Raw genomic sequence first — 27,230 nt, 5'->3', positions numbered from 1 at the left:
TGAATTCAGGAGATGTTGGGAACATTCTTCTGATAGTTTGTCTTCCTTCTCTTCACCCTTCTCAGTCTATTATACTCATTAATTAGATGAGGAAACCAGAGGCCTATTTCTATCTATGTACTATAATAGAAGGTATATATATTAGATACATCTTATTTATTGATATAAATTATATAATTTATATACATATAATAGAAATTTTTCTACTTACAGACTTTCGGCTGATTCATTTTTATTTAGATTAGCAAAATTATGATCTAGAACAAAAATTCTACTCATACTACCCTAAGCAAATGAGAGTATGAGCAATTGTATGTCGTCCTGATGTCCGCAACCATTGTAGTTTGTTTGATGTGTTTTTATGAAAGTGAGAATATTTAAAGTGCTAGTAAGAAGATACATATGATTATAAGAGAAGAAAAACTTGAGATAATTTTTTTAAGTTTTGAGAAAAGTAACCAATTTTACAATGCACATGTGAGACTAAGCATTGGAGAGTTCAGCTGATTCTCAGTGACAGAGAGTGATTCAAAATTTGGGACAAGGCTATGCACTTGTGCTGATACAGTCGTGCACCAAGAAACAAAGAGAAGCAGCTAACAAAAGAAGGTAAACATTGGAGTGTGTGGATGCAGAATTGGTATTTACCTCTGATGCTTGTTACCTTTGTGTTACTTGAAAAGATGTTAGAATTATGGCCAAGATTGACTCACCATAAAAGCATCTCTGTTGAAACTTTTGTTCCAAGCCACAGATGGTCCAATGGTTTCAAAACCTATTTTAATCTAAACAGAACCAAAGTGAGCATCAAAGTTGTGATGGAGGATATAGCTGCTGAGAAATTCTTCACAACATTTCCAGGGAAAATGAAGGATAATCTTATTCAAACAGGTTTTTGATGGGGAAAAATTGGTCTATTTGGGAAGAGACTAATATGCACATTTTACCACTTGACATGTTTACTGGAAATGATGGGACTGTGGGCATAAACTCCCCTCAATTGCTTTGGATTTAGGACCAAAGGGATTTCTGAACACCTTTTTAGAGCCTAGTTCATTCATATGTAGAAAACTTGTTTGCTCTACATAGTAAACAACTCAGTTTCTGAGTCACACCAAAAGCCCCTTTCTCAAATGACTGATCCATTTAGAGGGCACTGTGCTTAGATTTTTATTTTCCTTTGGAGATATAATTTAGTTGAGAGAATGAAGTCTAATCACAGTGCCCCTCATTATTATCAGAACTTCTGGAGTTATTTCAGAGTTCCAAGATTATTTTCCTTTATTTTTCCTAATTTAAAAATACAACATAAAATAAATTATATTGCATATCAAGTAATAAAATCTATACTCATCTGCTAAATTTGCAAAATTCTCTCCATAAAGCTAATTAACTAGATAAAAGGTCCATATCAGCCTTGAAGCAGTTCTTGTCTCTAAGGGCCTAACTCAGTAATTAATTATGTTTCTGAGAGTTTCAGAAAACACTTTTCCAGCTTCATGAGTCTTTAGAAATGAAACATCTTGGGCATCATCCAAAATATCTTAATTTCTCAATCTGCTTAGAGTCAGATCAACTTTCTACAAGGAAACAGTTAAAAGTCTTTAAAATGAGACCTGTATATCCTCACCCTCATCCTTTAATCAGTTATTTACCTCAGGGTATAAATAACACCAACTGAATTTTTAATTAACCTCATTTTTAAAGCATTGTTAACATTAGAGTGATCATTCATTTAGGATTAGCTTAACATATTGGCTTGATCGAAATTAAAAATATTAATAAAGCAAGAGTGAAGTACAGAAAGTCTACAATGCTATGCAGATATGTTGTTAACGAGCCATACCTTGGTCTCTATGAAATTTCTAAATGTTAGGTAGGATGTGTATGGACATGTCACAGTGGCCAGGACTCTGGCAGCATCACCTGTCATATCATCATGTTAACCTTTTCTCTACTGAGGAAAATTCTTTGGCAATTCAAGACCTCCCAAGAGACATGACTAGAACCCTAGTTAAGCATGAGTTGCTGAGGGTGAGATCCGGAAAAAATGTACATGGAGATGGGGTCTAGAGGAATTGAAACCCAGGAAGTAGGAGAAAGGCTAAGATAATCTTCCCCACCAAATCATTTTACATTTACCTTGGGCTTGGCCTTCCCCCCAGATTCAGACACGATGGCTTTTTAAAGCTCCTCAAGGAAAAGTAGACTATAAACATTCTAAGCATAATCAAAAGATGTGTACAGGTAGCACTGACTCTTTATAAAGCCTATGTCTTAGAGCTAACACCTCAAATTATATGGCAGTGTCACTATCACAGTCTGAATGTACTCACCCCCTCCATATTCAGTCTTCAGATTTGAAAAGCTTTTGAGTTATTCTTAAAAAACAAGAGTAATATAAACTTCAAAAAAACAACTAGTAGAGGATGGGGTAAACAATATCAGAAGAGATACACCCTCTTGAATATATAAAGCCACCCTCCCAAACTTTATTTGAAAGGAGGCTTTCTTTCCTTTCCTCTGGGATTTCTTAATGTCACCCTGACAAAGCTGAAGAGGGAGGGTCAGAATTTTTAATTATAAGTTTCCTTTAATTACAGGCTCCTTTGCTATGTTTACTAAACAGCTAGTAGCCCTGAGGGCGGAGTTAGGCTGTTTAAAGTCATGTTTTAATCTCCTCTGTAATTGCAATTTGATTGCTGGTGTAAATTACCTAGTAGGCTTGCCACCTTCAGTGCCAGCCATTTCCCAGAGTGCATAATTTTGAATTAAAAGGCTGATATCCATCCAAAAGTTCCCAGAATGTTTCATGGACTCAGTGAATTATGCATTAAACAGAATTCTTTAAAAAGAAGGCAAGAGGTTCCTTTGATGTCAGCTGGGGTTTTTCATCATATTATGGACTATTAATTTCTAGACTCTTTTAGAGGTAATTTCTTGAAATCTATGTTCAATTTAGGACTTATTACTGATCTTTCTCTAAACTTTATATTTTATTTTAACAGCATCATATGTCATCCTGAATATGGCAGGTTCTGGCAGAAACCTGGTGGTTAATTTCCTAGGGGGAGGTCAAGGTCAAGGGGAGTTTGGAGAAAAGGACAATTTGCTGCAAACACACCATCTGCTGGACAAAGTATGAATGACTTTTAGGAACTTGCCCTCACACTGGGAAAAGGCTTTAGGCGCCTCACGAGGACAAACAAGACCAATTAGGGAGCTGAGGTGTATATGGGAGCTCATCTATGGGGTATCTCTAAGCTAATATCCAAATACCAATTGTCTCTTTTGATGTTTTGTGGGTTTTTTTTAACAAGAGATAACTTACTGTTTGTGTGTTTGTTTTTGAGCTATGTTCCCTATCCAAATGTCACATGACATGTTGTAATAAGCAAAATTGATCCCAAGAAAATAAACAGCACCCCCATTATGCAAAAGGACAGTCGAGTTTCCACCATCAAATGCAAATGAAGATTCTGGGGAAATTATTCACATTATACACAATTCCATATTACTTGTTTTTTTCTCTGTATACACTTTGAAATTTATCAAGGGTTGTGCATTTCTACACCTTTATCAGTTGAGTGAATATAAACTTTATCATTTAACACAGTCCCTTCTGACAGTAAAAGGTACCTCTATGAATGATTACATCAGAACAACATCCACACACTGGGTCTGTCCTGGGCTAATCAGGATAAAATGTCTCTCTATTCATAGATAATCAAATCTCCTCAGAAATAGAAACCACCTCACAGTCTATAGCTACACCAACTCATAAAGGAGAACAAAAATCAAGGGTTGAAATGATCCATTGTAGCGAACAGATGAGAGAGACTTGGGTTTTCATCACAAATATGTTCAGCATTGAGATTATTGTATTTCATTATTCACGTATTAATTTATCCATGGCTGGCTAAGTACCATAAGAAAGGCCAGAAAATGGATGTTAATTGGACTTACTGTGGTAATCATTTTACAATATATACAAATACCAAATCATTATGTTGTACACGTGAAACTAATATAATGTTATGTTAACTTTACCTGAATTAAAAAGAAAAAGGTCAAATAAAGTTTCATGAGTACCTAGAAGGGAGATAAGTCACTCCTGTCTGAGCAGATATGCTGTTTTATGGAGGAGGCAGCATTGAATTGAGCATTGAAAGAGAAGCAAGATTTGGGAGTGTGCTCTCCAGCAAAGGCAGAAACTTTCAATAATTACCTGGGTAAACTAAGAAAAGCATAGTGTTCCCCCATCATATTGTTAATATTGCTTTCCAACAAACATTTCTTGAAGCTTACTGTCAAGAATTTTTTGGCACGCTCATGGATAAAACAGACATCAATTCCTACCTTCCAGAATATATAGCCTAGTAAGCAGTTGGATTTGAGTACCTGTATTTTCAGAAGCTATTTCTGAATTACAGATAAATTTGGGAATCATCAGCATATTTAAACTGACAGAAAATAGATAAGATCACTTTGGGAAAAGATGTAGAGAGGAAAGGAAAAAAAGGGTGCAGAACTAAACCCTGAGTTACTCCAATATTTAGAAATACAGAGTTCTCAGAGGGGGAAAAAAATGTTGGTATGCTAACAGTAAAACAAAAAATATACATATAACTTATTCTTTTCCCCAGTTTGGAAATGGAGCTCACAGAAAATGAAGCTTGTCAAAGTGTAGATCAGATGTAGCTTTAAGCTTCTGAATTATCCAATAATTATCACAATAATTTAAAAATTATGAGTACCTTTCTCCAAGGAACCCTAAATGCTTTATGTGTCCCTTCTGATGTATCTCCCTAGGATTGTTATTAAATTATAAAATGATACATTATTGAAAGTTAAGCAAAAACACCATTCACCATTATCATCTATATTCAGTTTTAGATTTCCTGTGGGGAAATAGTTCTCTTTTTTCACTTTCAATGAGGTGAATCAGAGCTACAATTCCAATCTTACTTATGAATATAAAATTAACTCAAAATATAGCTGTTATTCTTCCCAGTTCCCCCTGTACAGTGTACTCTGTCTGGCTGTCCATCATTTTTAAATGAATATTATTAAATGAGCTGTTTGGGGCCTGATTCTGATTACTTTTTATGTTAACTATTACAGAAAATTTTAGTATAACTTAGGGTGGAGGTCAGTGCAAGAAACAGCAAATATTTTCCAGATTTTCTGAGCCTTGTCAGAGTTCAGCTGTCATCTTGTTGGGCTTTGGTATTCATTTATTCATTCAATAAATTCTTATTAAGCACCTACTATAGCTTAGGCCCTATACTGACACATTGAGGCTAGGAAAGTGTCAGTCTCTGTCCTCAAGAAAGAATCTATTGGAGAGTGCACATGAGTGAAGAGGTGGTTATATACCATGTGATAAATCTAACCCACTTTGGACACAAATGACCATTCACTTCTTTATTTGTTCCTCTTTAGGCTTCTATGACTTTTTTATTTTTATTTTTTAAACACTATTCTCCTATGACTATCACAATCCTAAACTCTCTTTGTTATTCTCATTCCTTCTCCACCTTTTTTTCTTAGTCTCCTTAGCAGACTCATCCTTCATCTAAACCCTAAACATGGGAACATCCCAAGGCTCTATCCTACCAATCCTCTCTCAGTTGTCTCATCAAGTCCCTCACATTGAACATTATCCATTTAATGAGGATTCACAAATATCTTTCCTCCAACCATGACCTTTCTGTTCATATCTAGATTTTGTATATTTATGACTTCCTTGACATCTCATCTTGAATAGCTAAAAACACCTCAAGTTTAACATATCCAACTAAAGTTCTTTATTTTCACCTCTCCTCCCTTACTGCCCCCCAAAACACAACCACTCCTCTACCAATTTCAGTTAATGGCACCATTATCCATCTGTTTAAATAAAAATCTATAGTCAATTAAAGATTGACTCTGTTTTCTTCATTCTCAATGTTCAGTTCATGAACACCACTTCAAAAGATATGTCCTAAATCTGACCACTTCTTACTGTTTGTACTCTTCTTCCAACCTACCCATCATGAGCTCTTGCTTCAATCCCTGAAATATCATCTTAAATGCTTTCCTTGTCTCCATACTTATACTCTTAGAGTTCATTCCTCACATTGTAATCAGAGCAAGCTGTTAAAAATGTAAATCTAATTATAATATCATATCCTCTGTCGCTAATGATAGAATAAAATCTAAACACATTACCAGAATCTATAAGACTCTATAGGATCCAGTGCCTTGCCTGTTACTCCAAGTTGATATTCTACCAACTAAAATATTCTTCCTCCAGAGACTTTCATGGCTAGCTCCTTCTTACCTTTAAGCTCAGGTCAAATATTACTTTCCTAAAGAAGTTTTCCTTGGTCACTCTACCTGGAGAATTCTCCCAACTACCGTAACTTGTCATTCACCATATGATTATCTTGTTTAAGTTTTTGTCATAGCACTTATTTATCACAATTTGAAGTTATATTATTCATTTGTTTGTTTGTAGCCCACCAGGATAACCTCCATGGAGGCAAAGATCATAGCCTGTCGTTCACACTTTTAGCCTTAGAGTCTACTAGGTGTAGATAAATAAATGAAAGAATTGAGGTTAGAATCAAAAAACTATGGAGATACAGAGAAGTGTCACTTATTATAATTTAGGGGTTCAGCAAAAATAATATCTTGAAACATATATATGAATTATTAAAGTAAAGAGGGACTCAGGCCAAGAAAATTACATATGCAAAGAAAGAGAGACAAAAACCATGGAACTTTCAGGAAATGAAGAATTGTTTAGTACTCATGGAACATAGAGCTTAAGCAGGATGGTCTGGGGACAAAAGTGGTAGGGACAGGTGTCAGGGAGAAGGAAGGAATAGGAGAAAGTGGTTAAATCGTTAGGAGGGTAAAAGGATCCCATTGTCAAAGACATCAAGTCTCCTGTTTAGAAGTTTGAACTATTTTCCATGAAGGCAAAAACCCATTGAAAGGTTTGGATCAAGACGGTGACCTAGCAAATTTGGTTTTAGAAATATTGTTTCTACTTCAATGTGAAGACTAGACTGTCAGGTATTGGGGGAGGGGTGTTGGTTTTCCTCTAAAGTCTGAGAAATCATTTATTAGGCTGAAAAATCTCTTTCTCTGGAAGTACACAAATGTAATCTTTCTGAGCTGTTTTAGTGAATGGAATAGTGATGGAACCCACCTAATAGTGTTACTATGTGGAGAGAATTTAAGGCCTTCTAAATCTCTCCCTTCAGCCTAATTAAAAAGATGTAATTTTTCTAATTGCCCACAATTAAAATTCACACATATGGCCTCTAAAGTTATTAATAAATGAGATGTTCAAAGCAATAACACTAAATCTATTCAGAAAACAATTATACCACAAAAACAACTGGTATGCAGTCTAGAACCACAAAAGGTTTGGATCTACTGAAGTAAACCATGAACTACTACACACACACACACACACACACACACACACACACACATACCTAGGCCTATTTCCTTAGACATTACCTCACATTACAGACCAGGGCATTCCTTCTTGTCTGGAACACTGTGAAGGTGTCCATTTATTTTTTCTGAAAGAACAGCTCTGTATTCTATTCATTCAATGGGCAATTGTTGAAATGCTTACTATGTGCCTCTTACTGTACTAAATATTAAGGATGAATAACACATGATTTCTGCCTTCAAGGTAACTACAGTAGTATGTGAAAATGACTATAATAGATGAGCTCATTTAGTACTTATGAAGCACCATGAACAAATGCAAATTAGACTGGGAAATCCAAGAGTCAAAGTAGGGTAGGATAGACCATAGTTAAAAACACAAGTGCTGTAACTATACAGACCCGAGTTTGGTTTGGAAACTTTCACTGACTAGTTGTATGACTCAATCTCTTTCATGCTTAGTTCCCTCGTCTATCAAATGTCAATAAGCACCCATTTTATTGGATTAAATTACATCAGATGATGTATGTAAAGCACAAGAGTGGATATATAGCACTATTCAAATAGATGCACATGCAGCAGAAAATACAGTTTATGCTTTCTTCCTTATGTGATGATAAGAAATAACTGTTGAGAAGGCATCCAAAGGACTAGAGCAAGGGTATTTATTATTGAATAAAAGAAGGTGCATATATGCCAAATGCCTCAATTTCCAGCAGATGTCTGCAGTATTAATAAATTCCAAGGAGCACCTAAAATTCCAGAAACTAAATACAACAAATAAGAATAAAAGAGGAAGTTCTGATCCAGCAAAGAATAAAAGAGGAAGTTCTGATCCAGCAATGCCTCATTCCATAGGTCCACTTCCTGGGCATGAAGCTGTACCCTATTGACTACTATTTCTCTTCTGGGCACCAAATCCCTATCTCACTGATCATAACTCTGATGGGAACTAGGCAAAGAAGTCTTAGATTATCCCGCAGCCATCACACAATGACGCCAAAGTATCTGTCTCAGACCTCCTGGTTGTGAGATATATCCCGCTTGTAAATTATACCCCCCACCAAGCCTGCTCTACCAACTCAAACTACTCCACTGAAAAAAACACTTCCCTTTACATGGTAATTATCACAGCCAGAGATGCTTGATGCCATTTGCTGAATTCACAGGATGAAAATGAAAAAAGAAAGTAAGAGCTGTCATTGTTTGTATGTCATTATGCATGTGTGGGAAGCAGTACATCTAAGGGGGAAAAATAATTGTTCACCTTTCCCCTTTATTCCTACAACAAAGTTTTTGCAAATTTCTTCCTTCTCAAATCATACATTATCAAGAGAAGCTTTGGAAAAGGACTTTGCATTCATTCCAATTGCTATATTAAAAATGTCATTGCTGATTGCTTGTGCTTCAAATGAGTGACCATATAGTGCATTCAAGGACAATTCATACACCCTAAAGCCAACAAAAGAAATCCTCCTAGGACAATTTCGAAACTGTTTGAAAAAAAGTATTGAAAACTGACCACTGTAGCAATAACAATCAGAAATGGAGAGGCTGAGATGAAGCTAATGCCAGGCTGCCCAGCAGGCCTCAGGGCACAAACATATCACAATGGCCATGATCAGCAACCAGAGAATGGACTTGCCTCAAAACCGCAATTTCTGCAGTGCAATTACTCAGAGGTATTTGATCCAAAATGAATAATGTTCTAAGCCATGAATGCCAAAGTCACAAACAATCTCCACCTCCTTCCAAAGCTGTCTGTCATTAGCTTGGAAGTGGAAAGCACTTACTACAGTGAAAATAGTCAAAAACAACACAAAGCAAAACAAAATAAAACAAAACAAAATCAGAAAGTAGTCTGAAATTAAAATAAAACTGGAGTCGAAGGTAGCTATGTAAAGATGGCATCTGCTGAATTCCAGGTGAACCTGGAAATGAAAAAGAATCCCTGCTGCCCTTGAATATATTCTTCCCCGCCTTCCCAAAACGATCTGTTCCCAGGTGACCATGTTCAAGTCCATTAACTAGAACAAAGCCTTCATTTTCTGCAATATGACTGCAGACTTTTCCAAAATGAACCTATAAGCAAACTTTCACAGTGATTTAAATTTATTCTCAAGTCTCTATAACCAATAATCACACCCTTTTCTGTGAGCAGGTTTTGATGTGGAAAAGTTATCTGGCTCATAACATATGGAAAGGGTGTAAATGTTGTGGAAAAGATGATAGGGTAGTCAAAACTCAAACGTCTAATGATTTTGCCTAGAAATAGCTTTGAGCGTGGCTTGTCATGATTGGACTAAAGACCTACATCAACAATGTGACAGGGTGCATGCTGTGACTTAAATCAGGAACTTAATTCTGGTGCGTGGATGGAGAGGTAAGAAAGTGTTACCTTGTCCCTAAGGCATTATTTTAAAATAGTAACAGAAGTGAATACCTGAAATTGGGTTCTTCCAAATGAATTCAGTGGGTAGTATATATTGAATATCTTATACAAGCAGATAATCTATGTCACGTCCAAATATTTTTCAGTTTTCAGACGAAAGCTTTGAAGTGTTAACCTTGGGTTCCTTCAGACTGTTATAACAATATTTATAGCACCATATAATAATATACTGTTACCTTATGTTTATAAGAATTTTATCAACTTATCAGCTAATGTTTGGGGAGGCTCCTTGCTTTTTGCCTCATATTATTCATCTTTCTCTGGTTCCTTTATTCATTTATCCAGCACACATTTTTTTAGTGCTAGGTACTAAGGTTTTAGCAAATAATAAGACTATATCTCTGCTATCAAAAATTTTATAGGTTCTCTGAGAAAACAGGACATGGATAGGAAAGCGTGCCTGTGCTTCTTCAGATCATAAGAAACTTCCCAAAGCAAATGCTTCCAGACTTTCAGGATCTTTCCCCTTTGACATCTTCCATGTAAAAAGCTAGAGATGGTGTGGTGGTGTTGGATTTCATCTACAGGACATAATTTTCGAAATGAGGAAGAAAGAACCTATGACATTGTCCTTCTATACCTTTAAAGACATTTTTGCTGAAAGTCATTGGTAGATGTCAAAGGTACAGAGGGACAATGTCACAGGTTCTTTCTTCCTCATTTCCAAAATTATGCCCTATAGATGAAATCCAACACACTACACCATCTCTAGCTTTTTACATGTGTGTGTGTGTTGACATCCAACTCTAGAAGAGGTAACCAAGCAAGATTGTGGAATGGGGTGGGGCTCAGTTAATTCGTTAGCAATTTTTAATTTGGAAAACAGGACATTATTACAGATCATATATTCCTTGGTAACAGGCTGAATAAAGAGCAAAGATTTTTTTTAATAGAAAGAAAGAAATTATGTCATAAACATTTAGGTGGTTTTAGTTTCATTTAGGTAAAATCTGCCATCTAAAGAACTGCTATGGTTCATGTGGTGATTATTTGAACAGACCTAAACCATTTAACCAAGTCTCAGAAAACCAGGTGGTTGACAACACAGTGGCAACATAGTAGTGGAAACGGATTCACTCATTCATTCATTCATTCATTCATTTATTTACTTAACAAACTTTTATTGACTACTACCAGAGGGCAGATGCTATAATAATCAAGCCAAAAGTTCTGGAGCATTTTCTATATATAGACACTGTGCTATGCACTTTCAATCTAATTCTCCCAGTAATCCTGTGGGTTACTGAACACACGTAAGTGAAGTGAACAGTAAGTGATGAAACTGAGATTCCAACACACGCTGTCAGTCAGACTCCAGGGAAGAGTGATACATGACACAGCCCCAGCCCTCATGGAGCTCTCAGTCTAGATGGAGGACCCAGAGCAAATAAATAACTTATTGAGGGCAAATCACACTCTGATAGAGGTGTACACATGGGCACTCAGACCCCAGAAGAGAGTTCATTTATGGTCAAGCATCAGTTGTTTACTTGCTTTATCCACCAACACAATTTCTCAATTTATTCCCTCTCTCCTCATTTTGAAAAACATAAATCAAATTTAAAAATGTATAATTTTATTTCTAACTAGTGGAATTTCCCATCCCCCCCCCTTTGATACTTGTGAGGTAATTATGTCTGGCTTTAAACAAATTCTTCAAGAATCTATTCGGTATTAGATACTGTTTAAGGGGCGGAGGGGAGGGGATTCAAATACATCATCAAGTGGGCTCGCCACCTCCAGGAGAAAGCAGGATACTGGAACTCCTGCCAACTCTGTCTGCTGTGCAATCAAGTTCCAGGGTCGTCAGGTCTACCTGTGTTTCAGGAAATGAAGAAATCAAAATTTTTCTCTCAATATTTCAAGTAAGGGCACTAATTCAGATATTTTGAAAACACCGTAGAGGACAAATAAAACATATTTTCAGGCTGAATTTAGCTCATAGATCCCAGGTTACAATTGCTGTTGAAAAGACGATAAAGTTTGGTTTCTGCCTTTGAGGAGTTCACAATATCATGATAATATGATAGTAAGGAAAGAGAGATACAGGAAAAAAATTATAATGTGAGAGAAAAATGATATGTGCCAAACAAAAGGAACATTATATATGGGATCAGAAAGGACTTACCTTTTTAACTGAGAAACAGCAAAGGACAAAGATGTAATATCTGTGCCGTTTTACAGGTATTACGAGAAGAAAGCACATGAGGCACGGGGAACAGTATGAGTAAAGCTGCACAGGTGGGAAAGTGCAGGTTGCATATGGGTAAAGAGGGTGAGGGGCAGTTAAGTTTCCTTGTGGATTGTGAAAGGATAGAGTGAAAGATATACGTTGGTGAGGTGGGTCAGATTGTGCAGGACTGTGAAAGTCATGGTGATACTTTATTCGGTAGAGTGTAGTTCCAAGATACACCAATACACAAGATGTTAAGCTTCCTTAATTAAATAAATTGAAACAAAATTTGGCAGTCCAGATCTTGGGAAAAGGCTATATACCTCATCAATTTCTGGATGATTCTCAAAGCAGATTCACAAAGTTGATGCTCTAAGAAATAACTCCTACATCCAGTAATAAAGCTGTTTAGCTTTGTTAATCCAGCTAATTACTTGATCACAGAACTTTTTTCCTGTGGCTGGATGCAACAGGAAATACATACAGGCCTTCATACAATGTAATGATGAGATAATAGTGGTTGTGGTACCTTCAAAACGTTTTAAGAGGAATGTTAATCAGAAAAAAAAGGAGTGAGACTGGGTACAGAAAGTCATCTTGGAGGCTATTGAAATAGGCCATAGTAATAACAATGACTTCCTTACATAGCACTCCCCATACTCCAGACATCACTTGAGGTGCCATTCATATTGTACATATTTGTAATGAGAACAAGTAGGATAAAAGCAGCAATCAATATCCAGTTTCAAGGCAAAAATGGATCAGACAGTATTCGCCATCACCATCCCATCTTCTCAACTTCTACTATCTTTTTTCCTTCTCTTTATTCTACTCTGCCCTTCCCTTTTTCTTCTAGTACTGGTGGATGTGCCCTGTAACTCCAATTTGAAAGAAAACAAACATTTGAAATTTCAGTGCTGCCATTAAATCATTTATCAAATAATTGAGATTTATTTCCTTCTCTTTATTGCTCTCTTCTCTTTTCTTCAAGATATGTTATAAGCTAGAACTAACAGGGAAAGTACATGGTTACCTCTCTCAGGAGTTTTAGGGATTTAGGATGGAATTAAATGCCAAATCCTACTTTCTCCTTTTCTTCTCCTGGGTTATAAACATATAAGAATTAAGAGCCAAGAGGAAACTAATTTTAATTTTTTTGTTAAAAGCTGAGCAAGTGCCTGATCTCCCTTCTCATCCTCCTCCCCAATACAAGTCTTCTCTGACATTATAGCTAGAATACTGCGCAAAGGCCAGAACCCAAAAAGGTTTTGGTTTCCCACAGCCCCTGTCTAATGGCTAGGTTATGAGAGCAGATTCCAAGCCTTCTTATCCTAATATCCCTACCATCTGCATGAGTTCAGTGAGGTGCAGGTCTTCTTTCCCCAACTGTAGCAGGTGGAACAGAGAGCCTGAAGGAGGGTTAGAGCTGCTAGGCAAATGCCACCCAGTCCATCAGCCTGAAGACTGGAAATGCAAAGGTGAGCAGGGAGATGGTCAAGGCTGACCCTGAGAAGTTGGTCCCTCTGTCAGTCTATTGGAAGTAGAAGAGCATTTGCCTCTATCTCTTAATTACTGTGACACTGTCAATTAGGGAAAGAATGTCAGATCTGCAAATTCTCTGTGGAAAAGTAAAATCAGAAACGATGGAAACTAAGGAGCAGAAATTTCCTTTTCTAGGGCCTAATACTAAACTCCAAAGGATATTTTAGGAAAGCTGAACAAACCTTCTGCCCCAAATTCTTTCTCCACTGAGATATCAAATTCCATCATCAGTAATTTATCTATTTGGTCTTTCATATTATCCTTTGACTGTGAACATCCTCTTTCAATATGAATATCCCTGAAAGCAGTAACATAAACAGAATGTAGTACTTTAATAGGAATTGGTTTTCCTTAAGTGCACATAGGAATCTTGGGTATTGGGAACAAGAAGGTATGCTGAGGAAAAAAGGGAGATGAGAAAAAAGAGTGGAAGAGCCCCGAGGCTCTTCTGTCTACTTCATTAAAACATGCCTGCTTGGGTATGAAAATGCCATCATTTTCTCCATTGATTTCAAGGATGACTTTGGTTAAAGCCTTGGGTCTTAACAATGCCCGATCTCTTGATTTTTCAGGAAAAATACCATACAGAAAGTGTGGGAATTTAAGCAAGAAAATTATAGCCATATATATAATTTTTTAAGAAGTAATATTAACTTGGTGATAGAACTCAAACATAATCCTTAAGCATAATAACTATATATTATATATTACATCACATTATATAAAAGTATATATTATATTATATGTAAGATGATATAATATAGTAATATCAAATATATAATATAGTAATATCAAATATTTAATATATTATACAATATATAATATATTATAAAATAAATGTATATAATATATGTTCTATAATTAATGTATATTCTATAATCAATATATATTGTGTTATATATAACACATAAATATATATTATATAATTATATAATATATCATTGTTATGTTTAAGGGATATGTTAGGGTTCTACCACCAAGTTAATTTTATCTACCTTATTAATTTAACACAATTGGAGGAAGAGTAGATGTGAGACTCATATGAGCTAAAATGATTTCTGAGGTTGATCAATTTCCAGGAATATTTTTAAAGAAGAAACAAAATAATCAGATTTATGATAACCTTGGCACCCTTATTTTTAGAATAATTCAAAATAGACATTATGGCACAAATTGAAGAGAAAAACTTAAAACTATTAATTTGAATTTTGTTACCTTAATTATTTCCAGTAGAAAAGAAACTTGTTTAAGAAGATGGAGTTTAGAATTTTTTAACAATGTGTAGATGTGCTTGATGACCTGACAAGATCCCTTAAAATCTTGTGGTTCAAAAAGTAGCCCTTCTCTGTGAAGACAGAAGACCAGGATGTGCTACAGTGGCTCAGGAAAAACATGACAACCTAATGATAGACCTATGCGGCAGGAGGAAAAGTAATTTATTTTCCCTTGTATTCTCTATACATGATACTACACAAAGAGTCAAATGCACATCCGTGCATGCATAAAGCAAGAGAATAGAAATTAATTTGCTTCACCCATAGAAATTTCCATTACTCCATGCTAAGCTGCTGTGCTTATCTCTGCAAAGTTCATCTTTGAGGCTGAATAAATTTTTGCTGTTGTGCTTTTTATATAAAGTAGTATATTGATTGTTTAAAAATGGAAAGCTCGTTTTATTAAGTATCCTTGTTACTGTGATTATGTTCTTCAGAACATTAGCTCTGCTACTGTTTTTCAAACACATTTTTGAATAGTTTGCACAGCTGACTTACTACAACCTCTGAAAGGGATTTTCTCAGCTATTTTCACCTTCTGTCCATATCATGGTTCACTCTTCTGTAGTGTTTATATCAGTAACACAGCAAGTGAAGTGATTTAAGAGCAGAACAATAGGAAACATATGCCTTCTATTTTTTTAAGTTATAGAATTATACTAATATCCAACTTTGTTGTGAGAAAATCTTTTAGTCTGTTTTTTTTTAATATATGCTCCACTACTTGATCTAGTCATATTTAAAAATATGAGGACAGATTTAATTCATCCTCAGAATTCACAATTTATTTTCCAAACTGAAAACCTGTGGTGACTGTTGCAAAGTAACCATGTTCTTGGGTGCTTTGGTTTGTGCTGGGGACATCATGGTAACTGGAGAAATTCCCTCAGAGACTCCACGTAATGCTCTTTACCAACAGCTACTCTTACTGTAAATCTGCAAGTTTCACATCTTAGATTCAACCAACCTCAGATTTAAAATATTCAGGAAAAAATTCCCAGAAAAGTTTCAAAAACCAAAACTTGAATTTGCCAAGTGCCGAGCCCTATGCTGAATCCACATGAATGAAGTGATATGTAAGTGTACTTTGCTGTAACCTATATGCAAATATAGGTTATATGCAAATGATACACCATTTTATATAAGGGACTTAAGCATTTGCAGATTTTTATGTTCATGGGTGTCCTTGAACCAACCCCCCACAGATATACCAGGGATCACTGTATGACATGACACCTACTCCTGCTACACACAAGAAATTGCTTCTTTCCTGGAAGGGGATTGACAGCAAGGAGACATCCAGCTGAGCTGACTGATTTTTCAAAAGGGAATAAAAGGAAAACCATGAAGATGTGTATGAAATAGGGTCGGTGTTAGAGGTGGAGGTAAATGGAAACAAGGTTCAGTAAAGCTGTTGAATGTGAAAAGATGAGGGCTTTGAAAGAGAATATTGAAGGGATTGTGTCTAGAAGCTGAAAATGACTGTAGGAGAAAAAAAGACTAGGTAATAGTAACCTCAATATGATAATACCATAAAGAGTTCATCTGGCATGGGTGTTTTCAATTTATAAAGACGTTTGAGATTATCAGAATATTTCTAGAAATCCAAACATTTATTATTACCCTAAACCAGTTTTTCTTAATCTTGGCACTACTGACATTTTGGACTGGATGTAATTGTTTGTCGTGAGGATGTATTCTGTGCATAAGATGCCAGTGGTAGCCCCCACCCTGAGTCGTGACAACCAAAAATATCTCCAAACATTGCCAAATGTTTTCTGGGGGGCAAAATAATAATTACCTGGCTGGGAACTAATGGTTTTAACCTGGACTGCATAGTAATATAGTAAACTATTAAAATACAAGTACAAAGGCCCATTTCCTAAGATTGATATTTAATTGGTCTCTGGTATGGCTGTTTTTAAATTCCTAAGATGATGCTATTCAGTCTATTAAGTGTAATAATCACTTTATAAAACAATTAGGGAACGCCTACTATGTGCCTAGCACTGCTTCTGATGATGAGAGTACAAAGATGAATGAGACATTATTCTTGGCCTAGAGAGGCCTAGGATATAGTGAAGAGATAGACACACAGAAGATACTTTCCCAAGATGTTATAGTCAATTTTCTTAAAGTTAAATGTATAGGACACTATGTCAGCACATTAGGCTGATAACCTAATGGCACAATGTTCGAGATAGCACTACATCTCCTCAAGAATGGCTAAAATTCAAAGGCATCAACATTAAAGTACTGAAGCAATGAGAACTCACGCTCATAGCAATTTCACTACGGTGTACACATACACTCATACATATACACACAACAGAAATGCATCCACATATAAGAATAGTTGTAGCAGCAGGTAGGAGATGCTTTCAGTGCCTCCCTCAAATTTCCTTAGCACTCACTATTCTTATACATGCCAATGGCTTCTTAACATAACTATCTATGACCCTCTGCTAGGAAGTTTTCTCTGGCCACAGGAGCATGCTCTGTGTGTTCCTCGAACAGTCAAAATTGCCATAACATTGCCACACCTGGAGTAGCCATCAACCAATGACAAACAAGAGTTGTCCCATCCATTAGTGAGTAAGCTGGGGTATTATGTTTCAGCTCCCATTCTGTGCTATCTCTCAAAGGACTCCAGTGAGAATGAGACCCTCATGCATTCACAGATACACTCTATATTGGATTCTTTCTCCTGTCTATATCTTACTTCTCCACTCCCCTATAAACTCCCAAATCGATTTGAATTCAAATCTATGTCTCAGGGTTTGCTTCTGGGATAACTCAGCTAAAGACAGCTTTATTCATACAGGCTACAGATTTAAAGAAAGAAAAAAGAAATATCTATAATAGAAACACACCTTAAAAAATGTGGCATATCCATATAATAAAATACTATACATCAATAAAAATGAACCAACTGTAGCTTCTCATCACTATTGCAAGAAATCGCACCAAACTTAATTTTGAGCAAAATATGTTGGTTAAAAAAATACATACTTTATAATTACATCGATATAAAGTTTAATATTGGGTTTTGATGTCATAAACTTCATGGTACCAAAAGGTATGATGGTGGTTGCCTTTGGGGAGGAAAGAAGGGGAGATGGGAACAGGAACAAAGGAACTAGTAGTGTTTCACTTCTTAACATTCATGTTACATGGATATGTTCACTTTATGACAATTCACTTATTTTTACCCTTTTCCTGCATACATATTTCAAAAAGTTTTTAAAAATCTAAACATTTATCATAAGAAATGTGAGAAAAGCTGTAGATTATGTAACGAAGAGGGTGGGAGGAGTTCAGGAAGAGAGGGTAGAAAAAAGATGTGATGGTAGCATTAGCTCACATTAAAGAGGGTTCCGAACCAAAGATACAGAGGCTACCACAAGACTTCCAGCTGAAATAAATAAAATACGCAAAGGTGGGCCCTGAGCCTGATTCTTGGATTGGGGGCAGAGGGGATCAGGAATCACTAATTTTCACTCACTGCTCTTTGCTGTGCCTTGCCTCCGCATTCTTTATTCTCAGTCTAAGAGTGGATTGTTCCTTTCTGAGCTGCTTTGAGTGCTGAAGATTTCCAGCAACAATATGTAGACTCTAGATAGAGAAACCAGCAAAATGTGTAATGAAGCATTAGAAGTATTAGCCATGCTGTTTTCAGAAATGAAGAAGGTTCTTTTCAAAAGTCATAATACCGTTAAAAAAACAATGCTCTTTCAATAGCTTTTCTCACTCACTTTCACTGTACCCCTTCGATACTTACAGAACCTTTTCATAAGTGAGACTGAACATCTAAGATTTCTAGGTGGTCTTTTTCCCAGCAGCTATGCTCTGTTGGTAAATAACTGTGGAAATGCATTAGCAATTTTGTTCCTAATCTATAGGTAAATTAATTACAGATAGCCAAGGATTCATTCTTATTCTTTCTTATCTCCCAGCTGCATGATGTTTGTAAAAGATTCTGTTTGCTCTAACCAAAGGATTTTGATGTCTTTACTTTCTTGACTTCTAAAAGGTCTTTCAAGGGAGATATCATTTTTTGTCTCCTCGTCTATAGGTCTTCATTCCAGTTCATCAAATTAGTTCACAGAAATCTCAGTTGAGGGCCTGGTTGTAAAATGTTGTAAAATTGGAGCCACGTCGCTATTAGTAGCTTTTGCAATTTCCATTAGTATTTATGAATGTGAACCCAGGCAGTGGCAGTTATAGTCCCGTTACTGAAAGCCTGTTAAGAGTCACATTATTGTCTTACCTTAAATGGACTTCCGTCTGAGAAGAAAAAAATAGTCAATTTAATTTTCTCCTGCCATCGACCTGTGATACTTGTAAGGTACAGACTCACCTCATCCCTACCAAGTGGGCACTAGGAGGACTGGTCACCTTGGTATTAAAGTTCTCAAATAAATTCATTTGAAACTAAGGTCCGAACTAATTGGATAATAAGCTAAACAGAGAAGTCATTCTTCTGACTTGAGGCCACATCAGGCTCCTTCTGAAAAGTGAGGACTTGATTATGAGGAACTAGAGTAGTGAGGGGCTTGAAATTAGATCTTGGAGAAGGTTGTAAGTCTTTTTGAAAACAACAAAAAAAATCTGCCCTCTTTCCAGTTTCTTTTTTCTCCCTTCAATTTGGGTTTTGCATGCTATTGCAACAACAAAAGGTGAAGTGATTTGCCTTTCCATTTCAAATGATGCTTGCTCCCTTGGTGATACTCTACCTAAGAAATAGGAAAGTCCCCAGAATTTTGTCACTCTAAAGAACTATTCAACTGATCGCCAGAGGACCATAGTGACAGTTCACTGGACTATAACTATTTCCCAGGTGAGTCATTTGACTTAGAAGCAACCCTAAGTTCATCAGGAAGGCATCGGGATCAGTCTCCTAGAGCTTCAAGCTTATCTGTCACTTGAAGTCACTCCAGCAGCACCTGAGAAAGAGCTAGTTTTATTACCCGCCTCCTCACTACCCAGGCAAGTCATGTTCAGAATAGCCATTCAGAAACAGGATTATTCTCACATGTAGAATATTTGACAGACATGGTTTACCTTTTTTTTCTAGGTTCTTCATTTATTCTTTCTCATCCTACTATAGACACAGCAATATTTTATTCCTAACTGAAGATCAAGGCCCTTCTGCTTGGTCAATGGATTTTTGCTTAGAATTTGTAATGCATTTATTTGAAGTACTCCCTTAATGTGTTTTATGTACGTAAATGATTTAGACACTAGACCATACTTTGTTACATTCTAACAAAACAAATTTAGTAAAAGGTAAACTTATATTAAAAAAACAAAATTCCACCAAAAGTACTATTTGTTGCACACTCACCTTTCAAGCACTCGTTATAATATTTGCTGTGGTCTCATTTTCATAATTTACTTTGCAAGCTGTGCTACCTGACCCTACTCAATCATTCCTTACACTTTTTTAAGTTTATAATTTCTTTATTTTTATGAAAATAATACATGTGCATAATTTTTATATGAATTCAACAGGCTTATAAGAAAGAACAACAGTCCATTGCTTCACTCTTTCTTAGGTCAAGTTCATGCTCCACAGTTATTCATTTTGACTCTTTAAATAATGTTCTCCTCTCTGTTTTCTTCATCTCTTTCTGGAACTCCTGTTGATCGTATGTTGAAATTTCACAAAATATTCTTTAATTTTCCTGTTTTATTTTCTACTTTCCACTTCAGTATTTTTGTCAAACTGAGAGTTTTCACAAATTTATCTTTCAATCCTTGTTGAATTTTGATTTATGCTACTTTATTTCCAAAAGATCATCCTTGTTCTGTGAATGTTCCTTTTTAAGAATATATCATACGTATTTCATAGATACAAAATCTTCTCTTATCTCTCTGAGTATATTATTGTTTTAAAGCTTTTGTCTTTTGCTCCCTGCATTGTCTATTTACTTCAAGTTTCTTTTTCTGGTTGTTTCAGTCTCTTTCAGGTTAGAAGTTTACTTAACATCTGGTAATCCTCAATTATTGAATTATATTTTCCTTTTTTATTTTTCTGTTTTGAATAGGTAATACATTCACATTTCAAAATGCAAAAAGTATATTAAAGAATTCAGTAAAAATTTCCTTCCCATTTTTGCCATGCAGCTGCTCATTTCCCAGCTCTTGCCCATTGGTAACCACGATTCTTGGGTATTCTTCCAGAGTTTCTTTACATAAAAGAAAAAAAAATACTCTTTTATTTTTCCTATTTATATAAAAAGTAACATCATAAATTTTATATTAAATATATTGTATTACACCTTAATTTTTTACAGATAACAATGTGACTTTTAGATTTATTTATAGCTCCATAATATGTGGCACATAGCTGGATAGTATTCCATTTTACTCATTATTGATTTTTTCCAATTTTTTTCCAATTAACAATCCTACAATAAACAACATGGTAAAAACATCATTTCACACATATGCAAGTATTATCTATAGGATACATTCCACAAGTTGAAGTTGCTAAGTCCAAAGATACATGCATTTGTAATTTCGAAAATTTTTTCAAATCGCCCTCCATTGGAAGTGTACCACTTTACCTACCCGCTAGTGTAAGGGAGCTCTTGCTTCACTAGAGCCTCATTAACAAAATACATGTAAAAATGCAAAATGATTTTACTTTTTGTATTAGTTTTCTATTGTCTTTGTAACAAATTATGACAAAGTTAGTCACTTAAATCATAAATTTGTTATCTAACAGTTCTGGAGGTTAGATCCAAATGGATCCAGAATGGATCACACTGGGCTAAAAATTAGATGTCAGTAGGGCTGCATTCCTTTCTGAATTCAGAGGCATTAGATTAGAATCCCTTTTTTTTTGGCCTTTTCCAGCTTTTAGGAGACATTTTGAGGGACCATTATTCTGCTTATAACAATTTGCATTTTTCTTTATTTTAACTAATGTTAAACATATTTTCATATTTTTAAGGACTATTTGTTTTTCCATTTAGTGAAATTCCTGTTCATATTCTTAGGTCATTTTTCCTTTGGTTTATTAGAATTTTTTATATATTATAAATTATATCAGTTGTATATCTTATTTCCTAGCTTGTCATTTGTGCTCCTATCATACTTTTGTAGGTTGTTATTCAGAATTTGTTTTAATTTCATATAATTAGATTTAAAATGTTGTTTTATAGTTTCTGTATTTTCACCACTAGTTAAAAAGAACTTCACCAATTCCAATATTAAAGTAACTCATTCTTTTAAAAAATTTTTATAACTGTACGGTTTTATTTTTCACATATAAAAACTTTAACCTTTTAGAATTTATTTGGGTATAAATTATAAAATTTAGACCTAATTAACTTTTTCCATTTAACTAAACAGTTGCCTGACATCATTTATTGAATATCTATCTTAACTTGTTTGAGGTGCCACCTTCATCATAGGTAAAATCCTAGCATGTATTAGATATATTTATGGATATTTCACACAACTTCATTGGTTTACCCATGTACTCATGAGTCAGTACCATACTGTTTTAATGACTGAGGCTTTTTAATATGTATTAATATCTGGTAGTGCTAGTGCTCCCTCGCCGCTCCTCTTTTTCCTGATCATTCTCTTTTTTTAATTTATTTATTTTAATTAGATTCAACTATACGGTACATTGGTTAGACATCTATATAGTTCGTAAAATGATTCCCCCAATTGCTCCTTCCCTCCCCTGACCCTCCACCTAGCCAACGTATTAATGCTAGCTGTATTTCCTATGCCATGCTCCCCATCTCCATGACCATCCATCAGCTACTAATTTGTACTTCTTTAACCCTTCACTCCATTTCCCAGGCCCCCAAACCCCCCTCCCCTCTGTCTGTCACCAAATTGTCCACTATATTTGTGAGTCTACTTTTGATTAGTTTGTCCTTTTTATTCCTTAAATTCCACATCTAAGTGAAATCATATAGTGTTTATCTTTCTCTGTCTTAAATACCTTCTAGGTCCATCAAAGCAATATCTTTTTCCATCCCTTTCCTTTTAGTCTGTGTGTGTCTTTTAATCTGAAGTGAGTCCTTTGTATTTTTTCTTTTTAAATAAGTCCCTCCAACATTTCCTGCAATTCTTGCTTGGTGGTGATAAATTCCTTTAGCTTATTTTTGTCGGGGAAGCTCTTTATCTGTCCTTCAACTCTAAATGATAGCTTTGCTGGATAAAGTATTCTTGGTGTAGATCCTGGGTCTTCATCATGTTGAATATTTTTTGCCAAGCCCTTCTGTCCTGCATAGTTTCTTTTGAGAAATCACCTACCAGTCTTATGGATGTTCTCTTATAGGTAACTATCTGTTTTTCTCTTGCTGCTTTTAATTTCTTTCTTTGTATTTAACCTTTGGCATTTTAATTATGATGTGTCTTGGTGTGGGTCTCTTTGGATCCCTGGTTTTGGGGATTCTCTGAGCTTCTTGGGGTTTTACATCCATTTTCTTCATCATTATTTCTTCAAACAGCTGTTTAACATCTTGATTTTCTTCAATTATGCTGATCAGATGGATATTTGGACCCTTACTAGTGTCCCATATCCTCCTTAAATTATTTTTATAGTCTTGACATCTTATCTCTTGCCATTTTGATTGAGCGTCCTTGGCTTTCCCGTCCTCTAGAAATGGCATTTGATCCTTTTCTTTATTTACTTTGTTTATTTATTTGTTTATTCCACTTAATATCTTTTTCATCTCAGATAATGTATTCATTTCAGACTGGTTCCCTTTTATAATTTTCATTTCTATTTTTATGTTTTTTATCTCTTTGCTGAAGTTCTCACCGAATTTATCTACGCTTTCCAAAAGTTCATTGAGCACTTTTATAACCAGTGTTTTGAATTCTGCATCTGTTAGATTACTTGACTCCATTATATCTGGATCTCTGTTCTATTCCCTCATATGGTTTCTACTTCTTTGTCTTCCCATTTTGGCTGCCTTTCTGTGTCTGTTTCTATGTACTCAACAAAGCTCCTAAGTCTCTCGGTCTTATAAGTGTGGATTTGTAAAGTAGGTGTCCAGTGGCACAATCCTGAGAGGGATTCAGCTGCAGGCTAAGTCTAGCCCAAGCCTCTACCCTTCCAGGGCCACCCGTTAAGATTCAGCAAGCAATTCATGGATGCTATGCTTACAGTTGCTTCAAAAGGCCACACCAGAAACCTAGGCCAGCTGCCCCAGTGTCAGTCTAGGCATTGCTCAGCAAGGAGCACCTGCTCACTTAGGATATACCTGGATGTGGTTTGGGTGGGGCCGCAAGTTGGGGGAGGTGGAGTTTCAGGGAATCCTCCGGGAGGAGCGATCTCTGTTATCCAGTTTGATGACGTCATGGCTATGGCGGTGCTGTGTCTGCGCACTGGGAGTGGGGAAGGCTCAACAGGGAACAATGGATACTGCCGGCACTCTGTACAGAGCGATTTTCACCTCAGCCCTCACTCCGACAATGTCTGCCTGTAAGTACCTGGTACCCCCTGCGCGCAGCCGAATAGGCACTGGTGCTCAGAGTGAGCAGATCCGTCACTGCAAAAATCTGCTTGTGGACATGGCTCCTTTAAGAGGAGTCTGCTGCTGCCACAGCCTCTGTCTCACTCAGCCACTGTCTCACTCAGCCACTGGAGACCAGGCAGCCCCGCATCCTTGCCCCATCCTACCTTCTGCCTTTGCAGGGTGCTTTCTTGGACTTCTCCCTAGTTGTATGGCTTGTTCATCAAGATCCCAGGTGATTTTTCCTTACTGCTTGCTCCTTGTTTCCGTCACAGCTTTGATTTGGTCACCAGAGGAATGAACAGAGCCTCTATCATCTACGCCAGTTTTTTCCCCTCTATCCTAATCATTCTTGCTGATTTGTTTTTCCAAATGAACTTAAGAATCAAATTTTTTAGTTTTTTTAAATTGGTATTTTTATTGAAATTTACTTTTTATATTATTATTATTAAAATCAACTAGGAGAGAACTGAATCCTATCTAAGAATATTGTATGTCTTTTCATTTGTTCTAGCATTCTTTTTTCATTAGTGTTCATATAAGTCTTTCACATATTTTGTTAAATTTATCGATTTTTTAATTGTTTTTGATGCCACTTAAGTGGAATGTAAACTATTCTTTCCAATATATCTTAGCAAATCTCTTAGTAATTCATTATATCAACAGAAGCAATTGATCATAATTAAATTCCCAATCCCCAAATGTGAGAGGAGAAATATACCTTGGAGCATTCGTTCCCAAGAATTAGATTAACACATTTTTGTGTATGTGACTGGAGAAGTATATCCTCAAATTTTAATTTTTAAATATTTTGATTATGAAATGCCATCATACAAAGAGTATGCTTAACTCAATGCAATTTATGGAACACAGCAATAAAATAATCATCCATGAAAAATACTCCAAACAAGAAGCAGAATTTATTAAATTGATATTCACCTTTCTGCTCTTCCTTAACCCACCCCTCTGCATACCACTGCTCCAGCCAATATGCTCTATCCTGAATTTTGTTATCATCATTCACTTTTTGAAAAAAAGTATCATTTCTGTATGTATCCTCAAATGATATTTTTAGTTTTGTTCATCTTAGAACTTTATAAAAGAATCATATAGTCGTTTCACACAATATTATTTCTAAAATACATGCATCATCTTTCCTATAACTCGTTGTTTAATTGTGCAACATCATAAAATTGTGAATAATCCACAAAATAATTTGTGAGCACTATTGGAAATTGAAGTTATTTCCAGTTGCTTTTCCCCTTATAAACAATTCTAATAACATTCATCTACATGTTTTTGGCACATATGTGCAAGAATTTCTCTGGGTACATGTGTAGGAATGTTATTTCTGACTCATAAATATGTAAATATTTAACTTTAATCCCAACTGGTATGCTCCAAACTGTTGTATATGAGTTTCTTTGGCTCTATTTCAGGAATATGCAAATTTTTATGGACTGCATTATATAAAAAATATTTTAAAACTGTACAATCTCTAGTGCAACTACTCAACTCTACTGTTGTGGTAAAGCACCCATAGGTAATATATTAACAAATGAGTAAGGATGTGTTTCAATAAAATTTTATTTACAAAACAGGCAACAGACAGAAACCCATTTGGTTTGTGGGCCATAGTTTTCCAATCCTTGCTCTTTATTAATATTGGTACTTCATATTTGTATACTTTTTAACAGTAAATATTTAATAGCAGTATTTTGGCAAAAAACAAAAACAAAAAAACAGAAAAAGAGAAAAAGCAAATGCAACAACATGTTAACAACTAGTTAATTCCAGGTGATTCCAATCACATCATATCCAGTATACTTGTCTTTCATCATTTCTGTAAGTTTAAAATTTTCAAAACAAAAAGGGAGCAAGGAAAAAACTGATGAAAAGTCCACATATATTCTGCCCCTCAATTTAAAAATAACCTCATGAGAAACACTGGCGACATTATGTAAAAGCCAGAGCTAAAGTCCTAACTTAGGATCATTAAAAAATTTATTAATGCTTGACATTTTCAATTAAGAAAAAAATGGAAATTGAAATATTATTACTGTATTTTCAGGAGTAGAAATCAATATCAGAATTCTTTTGTTATGTCAAACTAAGTTTGTTTATTCTGTTTACAGAATCTACATTAAAAGTTTGAGAATTCCTTTTACAGGTTACAAATAAGTAACATATAATTTTGTAAGCTTACAAATAAGCTGTGAAAATGGTGAAATATCTAAACATATTCCTTTAACAAATCTAACTTCCATTGTGTTTAAGCCATTAAACAATTTTAGGTTTATTTACCAATACAATCAAGCCTACTCTGACTAATAGAGTTTGTCTGTGTATTATGTAGACATAAGAAACATTCTTCTACATTTAAGGAAAGAGTAAAGCTTGTCAGTGTGAAATAGTAGGTGCACAGTAGACCAGAGTAGGTGGCATAAAAATTGGTGATCAGAATGGCAGCTGACATTGGCAAGCGAAACATGATAAGCAGCAGCTAGAAGAAACATAGATGCTTAGAAAGTTACAGCTTAGGAACTCACAAATAGCTAGAGGAAAAGGACACAGTTGATAACAGGTCATTTAGCTGAGGGCTACTGATACTTTATAATTAAGACAATCTTTAAAGCATAGTTACATATCTTCTTCATACTGTTGGTGCCTTAAGAATATCCAGGTTCTATGTGTTTATGTGAATAGGAACATGCTACATATAGACCCATGCAAACATATAGTCAGAATAAATGTACTACAAAAAATGAAGGTATAAGGGTTTGAAGAATGATGAGTGGGCTTTCATTTGTCCCCTGCTTTATCATCTGAACTATTTAAAAGAA

At 35.4% G+C, this 27,230-nt stretch overlaps 1 protein-coding gene across 1 annotated transcript in view; it reads left to right on the top strand.

Moving 5' to 3' along the window:
• GRM3 (glutamate metabotropic receptor 3) overlaps nt 1–27,230 on the top strand; it is a 208,387-nt gene that overhangs the window by 155,516 nt on the left and 25,641 nt on the right. The gene's annotated exons all lie outside the window — the stretch shown is intronic.

Source organism: Pteropus medius, unplaced genomic scaffold, assembly GCF_902729225.1.
Source record: "Pteropus medius unplaced genomic scaffold, Ma_sr-lr_union100, whole genome shotgun sequence".
In the NCBI taxonomy this organism is placed as follows: domain Eukaryota; kingdom Metazoa; phylum Chordata; class Mammalia; order Chiroptera; family Pteropodidae; genus Pteropus; species Pteropus medius.
This window is presented reverse-complemented; position numbering and strand designations above follow the sequence as displayed.